The sequence below is a fragment of the Euphorbia lathyris genome, chromosome 4, assembly GCF_963576675.1.
Source record: "Euphorbia lathyris chromosome 4, ddEupLath1.1, whole genome shotgun sequence".
NCBI classification, from domain to species: domain Eukaryota; kingdom Viridiplantae; phylum Streptophyta; class Magnoliopsida; order Malpighiales; family Euphorbiaceae; genus Euphorbia; species Euphorbia lathyris.
Window position 1 is genome coordinate 94,299,803 of NC_088913.1, and position 10,340 is coordinate 94,310,142.

At 37.0% G+C, this 10,340-nt stretch overlaps 1 long non-coding RNA gene across 5 annotated transcripts; it reads left to right on the forward strand.

Moving 5' to 3' along the window:
• Window positions 1-830: 830 nt before the first annotated feature.
• LOC136225744 (uncharacterized) lies at window positions 831-9,075 on the forward strand. 5 transcript variants are annotated; one of them, XR_010687278.1, is made up of 6 exons: window positions 831-1,193; window positions 1,549-1,727; window positions 1,806-1,967; window positions 7,672-7,955; window positions 8,406-8,513; window positions 8,898-9,075. It is a non-coding gene; the product is annotated as an uncharacterized lncRNA (long non-coding RNA). The 5 variants fall into 5 exon arrangements; XR_010687279.1 differs by having other exon boundaries at window positions 7,672-7,807; window positions 7,870-8,513; XR_010687280.1 differs by having other exon boundaries at window positions 7,672-7,807; window positions 7,884-8,513.
• Window positions 9,076-10,340: the final 1,265 nt, after the last annotated feature.

The window sequence follows — 10,340 nt, forward strand, 5'->3', positions numbered from 1 at the left end:
ATTATGTAGCAAAATTTTCACTTACTATTCTCACTATTTTATTTAATAATACATTCAATTTCACTTAAATTTTCCGCTCACTATTTCTTCACGGCTTAATACATAATTAGCTCCCTGAATTTTTCCATAATAGTAGATTGGCTCCCTGAACTTTGCAAGTGTCTCACCAGCTTCCTAAACTTGCTTATTTCGTACTACCAGCTCCCTAAACTTGTCCATAAAAATTGATTAGCTCCCTCAACTTTGCAAGTGTCTCACCAGCTCCCTAAACTTGCTTATTATGTAACAACTAAATACAAAAACCATAATATTAACTCAGACTCAGGTGGAAAAATACCCCTAACGTTTTTGGTCAGGAGTAATTTTAACCCTAACGTTTGAAATGGTGTAATTTTACCCCTAATGTTGGAAGCCAATAGCATATTTACCTCTAACATTGATAAATTGGGTTAATTTGAGAAATAATTCATCAAACTGTCTTTTCGGTCATGAATCTTTCCATATACACTTCACACATGCGTTATTTTATCAGTAACAAATCATAAATATATGTTGGGATGTGAAAAAAAAATACTGACTTTTGTACGAATTTGCCAAAAAAATTCAAAAAATTAACCAAATTTATAAATTTGCTCTTGGCTACTAATGTTAGGGGTAAAATTGCACCATTTTAGACGTTAGGGGTATTTTTGCACCTGATGAGACACTTGTAAAGTTGAGGGAGCCAATCTACTATTATGGACAAGTTTAGGGAGCTGGTGATGTATTAGGCCTTTCTTCATTTCACCTCTTTTTCACGAATTTTTTTGCCTCTTTCCCTTCCCCCCAATTTTTTCCCCAATATTTCAAGGTTACAGATTTAGACTTTCCCCAAATTTTCTCTTTACGCCAAATTCAGACCTAGGGTTCTCCATTGCTTCACCTAATCCAGAAATTCGCACCATCGCCAACAGTCTGATCCACCTCCTCCCCTTCAACGGCTTATGCCATTCACCACCATACTGCCACTCCATTTCATCGTTTATATCCTCCAGATTTCTCTCTATCCTACTTCATTTTTTCTCCTCTACCTTTTTAGATCTGGCCACCAGAATGGAAAAACGAATCTCCAACTCGATTTGTTCTCTCCTCTACCTTGCCTCCTCTGCTACTTCTACAGTGCTGCTCCCTGTACCACCGCTGCTTTAGCTCAGGTATCTTTTATGTTTTAGTTTCCGTGATGGATTATACTTTATCCGGCTCTTCATTATAGCCTCCTATTTGTTTAACTATCTAATTGTCAATTTAAAACCTTACATTCCGTAGAATAGGCATAGTTTCATGGTTGAAATGCTGATTGTAGTTTTAGTATTAATTTCTATAATGTGGTAAATCAAACTATAATCTATGATCAATTGTAAAGACTTGTTTTGCTTATTTTGCCTTACGAGGGTAGTTGCTTTATATACTGGTGAAGTTAAGTGTTATTATGAGACTCCATGAATTGTGATTAATGTTGGCAAATTTTCAAAAACTGCAATTAATTTAAAGTGTGTTTCAATTCGACAGTTATAAATGGAATAAGGATAAATTAGACTTGTACTAATTGATTCATAAATGGAATGAGGATAAACAACTTATTGAGGATGCAAAACCCAATAGGTGTTGGAGTTTGCTGATAAACATTACACAGTAGTAGCCTACATTCAGTGGATCGCCCTTTTTAGTGTGATGTGAATGGTTACCAGGTAATAACACTAACCCATAGCCGTTATATGACTATCATAATGAAGAACATCACTGATTTAGTAATAAAAAATTTACAGGATAAGTTGCTCTATGGAGAAGTATGGTTGCACAAGGCCTCACACCGGTGCCAATACAGAGAATACATAATTAAGAACGAGGTCATGTTGCATGCTGGAGATACCATCAATGAGTTTGTCTGGGATAACAAGCATGCTGAAATTAATGTCCTCATTTCCAAGGTATATCTAAGTTAAATATCCTAATCAACACCTTAATTATTGGCTTATGATTAGTTTGAAGTATTTGCTGCTTAATTAGATCTTAATTGATTGTATGATGTAATAATATGATGTTACTTTATGTGTGGTTGCTTATTAAACCAATTTGTCTTTGTCCTGTCGTGGGTGCTCCTCCTTCCTGATGTCTTGTTGTGACTTTTTCTTAGTCTGCAAATTTTATAAAGTGAAAAACCTAGGTGTCTCACATGGTGAGGAGTAAGTGGATAACTGGGGCATGTTGAGTGGCTCCTACATAATGTTGGACCAGGCTCCCAGATGCGAGCGAGGCAAGAGCCTTTTGTATATAGCCTCGTTTTCTGGGTTCAAGGCTCAAGACCTCGAGCCTTGACTGAGGTGCGTCTGAGACGCGCCTTTAACAACTATGGTTGACTCCCAACATTTTTCCAATTGTTAGACATTACTTGTTTATGTATAAACATCATGTCAACAATTTTGAAGCCACTAACACCCAACAATTATCATAGGTTTAGATTTTTTTTTTACAAAAGAGACCAAGCAAAATGTGAAAGGGTTGGCGTAAGAACTTTGTGGTGATTTCTATCTTCCCTCCAGTATGATATACGATATTTTATGTTAAGCAAGCTGCATATCAGGTAAAAAGCGATAACTTAGGTTTGTGATTGTAAAGTTTGTGACTATCCTTACAGTTTGTAGATGAATTAAGGAGGTTTGAATGGTTCACTTAGGATAGGATTGTTTTAAAGGTAGGGTCATTATTCATAGTCTGCAAACCTGCTTATATTTGATTTATTGAATTGGAGGGTGAATACACTGATTCGGCATATTGCCTAGAAAAAGCCATACCTCTTCATAAGTTTGTGGCGGCCAGCGTAAAACTTAGCCACATCTTATGACATGAACCATAATATAAATACCGTTGGGGCGTTCCCTACTCAGCGACGCGCTGCACTTCCTAGACCCGGGTGTAGTGATAAATGTGCAAGGGTTGCTAGGTCGTCGCCCCGAAGCGGCGCGCCACCCCAGGACCCGGGGGTGGTGTCAAATATGCAAGGGTTGCGGGTAAATAAGCTAGTCCACGGTAATGGTAGGGGTAGGGGTAAGGGTAGTAGGTTACGCTTTGGGACATGGAACATAGGTTCTTTGACAGGAAGATTAGCTGAAATTGTAGATGTTATGAAGAGGAGGAGAATAAATATATTATGCCTACAAGAAACCAAGTGGGTTGGAGCCAAGGCTAGAGAGATAGCTCCTTGGGGTTATAAGCTTTGGTACTCAGGAAAGGATAAGGGTAGAAATGGAGTAGGTATTCTTATTGATAGGGAGTATATTGATGAGGTAGTAGCGGTGTCTAGGAAGAGCGATAGAATTATGAGTGTTAAGCTAGTGATAGGGGATGAGGTTGTGAATGTCATTAGTGCATATGCGCCACAAATAGGATTAGATGTGTCTATAAGACAAGCTTTTTGGGATGACTTAGAGGAAGTGGTGCAACAGGTTCCTAGGGATGAAAAAATGGTACTAGGGGGTGATCTCAATGGACACGTGGGTTCTAGGCGAGATGGGTTTGAGAGTGTTCATGGAGGGTATGGTTTTGGAGATAAGAATGAAGCAGGAAATGATATTTTGGAATTCGCATCAGCCTATGACTTGAGTATCATGAACACATGGTTTATGAAGAGAACATCCCACTTAGTGACTTATCGGAGTGGCGGTAATGCGAGCCAAATTGACTTCTTCTTAGTAAGGAGTGCTTGGAGAAAGAGTTATATTGATTGTAAGGTGATCCCTGGTGAGAGTACGACAACCCAACATAGAGTAGTGGTGCTAGATTTTCGAAGTAGGAAATGTATAAGAAAACAAACACCTCAAGTAGAGACTAAGATTAAGTGGTGGAAATTGCAAGGGGAGAATCAACAAAAATTTGTGGATGAGATGACCAAAAAAGATATTTGGACTTGCAATATGGATTCAGATATAGATTCAATATGGAATAAGATGGAGCATAGTATAAGGGAAGTAGCGAAGGAAGTTCTAGGGGAATCTAAAGGTAGCATGCCACCGGGTAAGGACACATCTTGGTGGACAGAAGAAGTACGACAAGCAGTAAAGAGTAAGAGAGAATCCTATAAACTATTGGGGAAATGTAGGAGTGACGAGAACTACGAAAAATACAAAGAGGCTAAAAGGGAAGTAAAGAAGGTCATACGAGATGCTAGAGCAAAGGTGAATCGGGATCTGTATACAAGATTGGATACGAAAGAAGGGGAAAGAGACATATATAGAATTGCTCGGATGAGAGATAGGAAGACGCGAGATCTCGGAAAAGTTAAATGTGTGAAGGATGTGGACCAGAAAGTCCTAGTTGGAGATAAGGATATCAAGGAACGATGGAGGTCCTATTTTGATGACTTATTTAATGGAGATCGCCAACAAGATGTTGGAGATATAAGTATCCATCACGATATGATAAATCATGAATGCCTGCGGAGAATTCAAAAGGGTGAAGTCAAAATGGCATTAAGTAAGATGAAGTTGAAGAAAGCAGTAGGACCTGATGGCATCCCTATTGAGATTTGGAGATGTTTGGGAGAAAGAGGAATCGAATGGTTGACGACGTTCTTCAACAAAATTTGGAGAAACAATAAGATGCCATCAGAATGGAGGAAAAGTACCTTAATCCCTTTGTATAAGAACAAAGGCGATGTCCAAGATTGTGCCAACTATCGGGGAATCAAATTAATGAGTCACACTATGAAACTTTGGGAGCGAGTGATTGAACAAAGGCTAAGGAGGACGGTGAAGATCTCGGAAAACCAGTTTGGCTTTATGCCGGGAAGATCAACTATGGAAGCCATCCATCTAATGAGACAATTAATGGAGCACTATCGAAATAAGAAGAAAGACTTGCATATGGTTTTCATTGACTTGGAGAAAGCATATGATAAGGTACCAAGGGAAGTACTTTGGTGGGCCTTGATAAGGAAAGACATTTCGCGGAAATATATTGACATCATAAAGGACATGTATGAGGGAGTATGCACGAGTGTACGTACTAGTGTTGGGAAAACTGAAGAGTTTCCTATTACGATTGGAGTGCATCAAGGTTCCGCACTAAGCCCATTTCTTTTTGCCATCGTTATGGATGAACTAACAAGTTCACTTCAAGATGGTATACCATGGTGCATGCTGTTTGCAGATGATATTGTGTTGGTTGATGAGACGAAAGAAGGAGTGGAGATGAAGTTGGAACTATGGAGGCAAACTCTAGAATCTAGAGGCTTTAAGTTGAGTCGAAGTAAGACAGAATATTTGGAGTGTAAGTTTAGCGGCCGTAGGAGTAGGGAGGCAGGGACAATCACCCTAGATGGGAGAGTTGTTCAGGCCTCGGATTGCTTCCGGTATTTAGGATCTATTATCCAAACGGATGGAGAAGTAGATGGAGATGTTGCCCATAGGATTAAAGCTGGTTGGTCGAAGTGGAAGAGTGCTACGGGTTTCCTTTGTGATCCCGGCATGCCTAATAGATTGAAGGGAAAATTCTACCGGAAGGCAATTAGACCAGCATTGTTATATGGTACGGAGTGTTGGGCAGTGAAACACTGCCACATCCATAAGATGTCGGTGGCGGAGATGCGTATGTTGAGATGGATGTGTGGTCACACGAGAAAGGACCGGGTGCGTAATGAAATAATTAGGACAAAAGTAGGGGTTACATCTATTGAGAATAAAATGAGAGAAAACCGACTAAGGTGGTTTGGCCATGTGAGACGTAGAGCGCTTGATGCGCCGGTTAGGAGAACCGAAGAGTGGCAAAGGGATGTAGTGGTGAGGGGTAGGGGAAGACCTAAGCAAACTTGGAGGAGGGTGATCGAGAGTGATATGAGTTTATTGGGAATTGAGGAAAATATGGTAGTGGATAGGACGGAGTGGAGGGAGCGAATCTGTGTCGCTGACACGACTTGATTTTCACGGTTTTATATGATGGTTCATGTTAGCCGACCCCGAATCATTTCGGGACTAAGGCTTTGTTGTTGTTGTTGTTGTTTACTCTAGCCTCTAATTTTAGCAGTTTTAGCTCTAGTTGGCTGAGTGGCTGGAATTTTAGCCAAAGTATAAAATTAACAAACCCTAGGCTGAAATTTTTTCCATACATTTTAAATTTAATAAAAACTTCTTGCTTTGACAACTTTAGCATTATTTGTGCTTTTAGCAAAACTAATGCAAATTGAATTTGAACAGCAATGTATCGGGAAAATTTTCATAAAAAGTCACTTTTGTCATTTTTACAAAATTACAAAACAATAATATATATTGAAAACTTAAGTAATCATTTTCTTTTCAATAATATAAGAAGTTATTAGAATTGGAAAAAAAAAAGTTCCCCTTAGTTTTTGTTATTTAAAAGTCGTAGATAAAAAAAATTAGAAGTACTATATGAATAAAAAAATATTATTTTGCCAAATTTTACCCTTTGGCTAAAATTATAACAAATTGGCCAGTTTAAGCTAACCTTCTATTTTACAGTGAAAGAACCTTTTGCCCTAGGAACTTGCCAAATAGCAAAAAGAAAAAAAATTTGTGAAAAATCATGAAAAAGAGGATTCTAGTCTTTAGGGCCTCCTTTTTTTTTTCCTTTTCCAATTTGTCAATTTTCTAAAATTGCAACTAATTGGAAAATCAGGCTTTAGTCATCAAATTTAAATCTTTTTGTCTGGATTATTTTATTAGGCCTTCAAAAATTGAAAGATTTGACTAGTATATTATCATATGGGTATGGATAGCATATAAACAAGAGATAAAGTTTAGTAAAGTGAGATGAAAAGAATCAGAGTTGTGGTTACTGTTTCGTCGACATAGAATACTGTAGCAAATGATCACAAGAAAAAGTAGATATAGAGTAAGAAAAAAGTCACATAAGGTGTGGAATCCTTCAAAACTCAAGCCAAACTAGATATGAAGCAGCACAGACCAAAATGATTTCTGGTTTGCAAGTGGATATATACCGAGGGTTGACTGCTTTCTAGGGGGCAGAATAAAAAGGAAGCATTTTCTTCTGTGCAGATTCCCAAGTTTTGTACAGATGCTTTCTATGTTGCACGGACACTCCTCTTTAGTAGCATTTTTGCGTTTCATGTCCGTGTTCATTTCATGTCTGTTTCATGTCCAATAGCAGATTGATTATAAATCAGCCTACTCTGCCTCAAAATAAGCAATTCCTTATTCTTAATTTTGTTAATTTTGTATAGCATTTTGTTTAGAGACACTCTGAAAGGTTGTTTCTTTTAACTTTTGCTTCAATATTTGTTGGTTTGAGGTGGATCAATCTTTTTCTTGGGCAATTTAAGTTGGAACTTATTTACACTCTGAATTAATACATCCATAAACACAAAAAATTCATTTCATTTCATTCTGTTTTCCTTCACAATTCGGATTGGTGTATGTCATACTCATGTTAAATAATAATTATGTCAAATAAGTCGTGTTATTTGTGTCATTATGCACTTCAATGCTCTATTTGTTTTCATAATATAGTGAAAATTGTTCTTTGACTCATAATGGTTGCTCAATTTGTGTCATCCATACTGAATGACAAGTAAGTTCTGTGATTGATTGAATGATTATTGCTTCTGTTTTCCCTTTGCTCAATAGTTTTGACTTCTAACAGAATACCTTTTACAATCAGGTGTTAATATGTGAAAACCTTTGCAATCAGAACCATAGTGAACCTATTAATGGAAGAGCATAGTCTCCGTCCCCTTTGACCTTGGATGCTCACTTGGAGTTGCGACGGAGCTCACGAACTTGACGGGCCCTATTTGGTGCGTCTTTCGTCTCTTCCTTTTATTCTTTTTATTGGATGATTTGTGGAATATTCAAACAGGTTTTCATCCGAAGCACCTTTGCTGCATTGGCATGTTTGGTTTTATGGATATGGAAGATGTTATTTGCCTTTGGAGTATGATTAAGGTAGTTTCTGTGCATTACTATTGAGATTCCTATTACAATGACTTTGCTTCTTAATTTCTATGGAACACAAGTTCCTAAAGGATTCATATGTGCTTGGTCCTTTTTTTAGTTTCACCTTTTATTTCTCTAACTAATGTCTATTGTGGATCTGGTATAATGTCAAGTAACCATTTAATCCAAAAGCCAAAGAAAAGGGCAAAAAAGAACATACATTTACATGAAAAGATAATTGATATTAAGAAATAAGATGCGGTGGATCTAAATCATTATAGAACTTTTCTATTTCTGGTTGTTTTATATGTTATTGGGCTTATGCCTTGACAGTATTGTAATCAATTGTTTCTTAATGGTATTAGCAAAACATGTTTCCAATTCTGTTTACAGAACTAGTTCCAGATGTCGGAATACATAGTTTGATTTATACATTTTTGTGTGCATGTAATGTTGCAGGAATTTGACACCACATATGGTCCAGCATGGCTTTGCATAGTGGAAACAAGCTTTGGTTTTTATGTTACTCATTCAATAGGAGGCTTCTTGTATTTCTCAATTGACAAGGTTTACATCTTACTCTTTAGGACTGCTTTTGAGTCTTTGGATCAATGTTTATCCTTGCATTTCTATGTTATTGTTGTCGTTGATGTTCATGTTGTTTTTTACTTTAAAATTACAGAGTGCACGTAGGATTTTGTTAGTTGAGGAAACAAACTTTGTAGTTGAGCTAGCTGACTTGTAGGATTTTATATGAGTCGTTTTTGTTGAGGTAGCTAACCTTTTCATTTATTTGGAATTAAAATATACTCTAATCTAGTGTAATATCTGTGGTTAAATTTAACTAGTCAGCCTGTAAGTGATTTGGTTGCATCTGCAGTTATTGAATTGCGTTCGTAATATTAATATATATAAATATTGTCTTAACTTTGATTGTTGATTTTGTAATAGTTGGTGAATTAAACCATTTGGTTTCTTCAACTACGAGTGGGGTAACTCCAATCTTTGGAAGCTTGCTGCGAATCTCATTTTTTCTTATGATTTCTTCTATTATTATTTGTATGGTACTGATGGGGAAAAATTTATATTGGATACTTTTGATAGATTTCTTTTCCTGTTGAGATTTTTATTGGATGGATCTAGAAAGATTCATGTTTAATTAATAAATATTATTTTTGACAAGATTGGTTGAAATTTGAGTCTTTGTTCACTTTTATATTGATTTTAATGAGCTTCCTCCATTCAAAAGATCATATAATAATAATAATAAATTAAAAATAAATTACCACTGATTATGTTTGCCACGATGATGCTCGTGGTTAGGAAATCTTTACAGCCACAATGAATCTATTTTTGCCATAGTTATGCTTGTGGCTAAACAAAATTTCTAGCTAGAGGTTCTATTTTGCCACGGTTATGCTCGTGGCTAAACAAGATTTCTAGCCATAATTATTTTACTTTTACCACGGTTTTGCTCGTGGCTATGTTGGGTTGATTGCCACGGGTTGCTATTACTTGCCAGATGTATTTTATTCTTACCACGAGTTTATCCGTGGCAAAATGATGTGATTAGCCACGGACGTTCCCGTGGCATAAGAACTCATTTATGCCATGACCATTATATTTCCGTGGCAACTAGTTAGCCACGATCACTTGTGCCACGGAAGAATTTCTGTGGCTATGTAGTGTAGCCATAGAAATTTTAAACTTGTGCCACGATTTTAACTGTGGCACAAGTGCTCATTTGTTGTAGTGATATGTGGTTATGTATTGATACTTAAGGGGAGAAACTCGAGGATGGATTCAATGTTTTAAGCTCATTTGGATTATGTTTTCGGTTATGATTGATTTTGATTTAAGGTTTTACATTTGATTAAATCCCTTTCTAAATGTATATATGTAGCTATGTTAAGTAAAGTTGGTTTTTATAGCTGATAGTTTCTTACTGAGATTTTTGTCTCACGTTTTTTAAATGTTTTAATGTTTTTAGGTGATAAAGTACAGGATATAGAGAAGGTTACCGACCGATTAGGTGAGGTTTGGAGGTTGGCTGCTTATTGTTAGAATTATGGTTAGAACTTTGGTAGTTCAATTGTAATATAATATGATATTATGATATTGGAATAAATTGGAGACTCCTAGGTGTTGATTATAATCTTTCTATTTCACGCCCGATGCCGATTGAGGTCGTCTAGGGTCGGGTGTGACAGGTACTGAACCGGGTTGCCTGTTAGATACACTGCGCTGACATTGTCACAATACACTATTGAAGATTTCTGAATCTGACAGCCAAGTTCTAAAAGTAGATTGCGTATCCAGCATGTCTCAGACACGACGTTGGCAACACCGCGATATTCGGCCTCTACGCTGGAACGGGACATTGTTGGCTGTCTT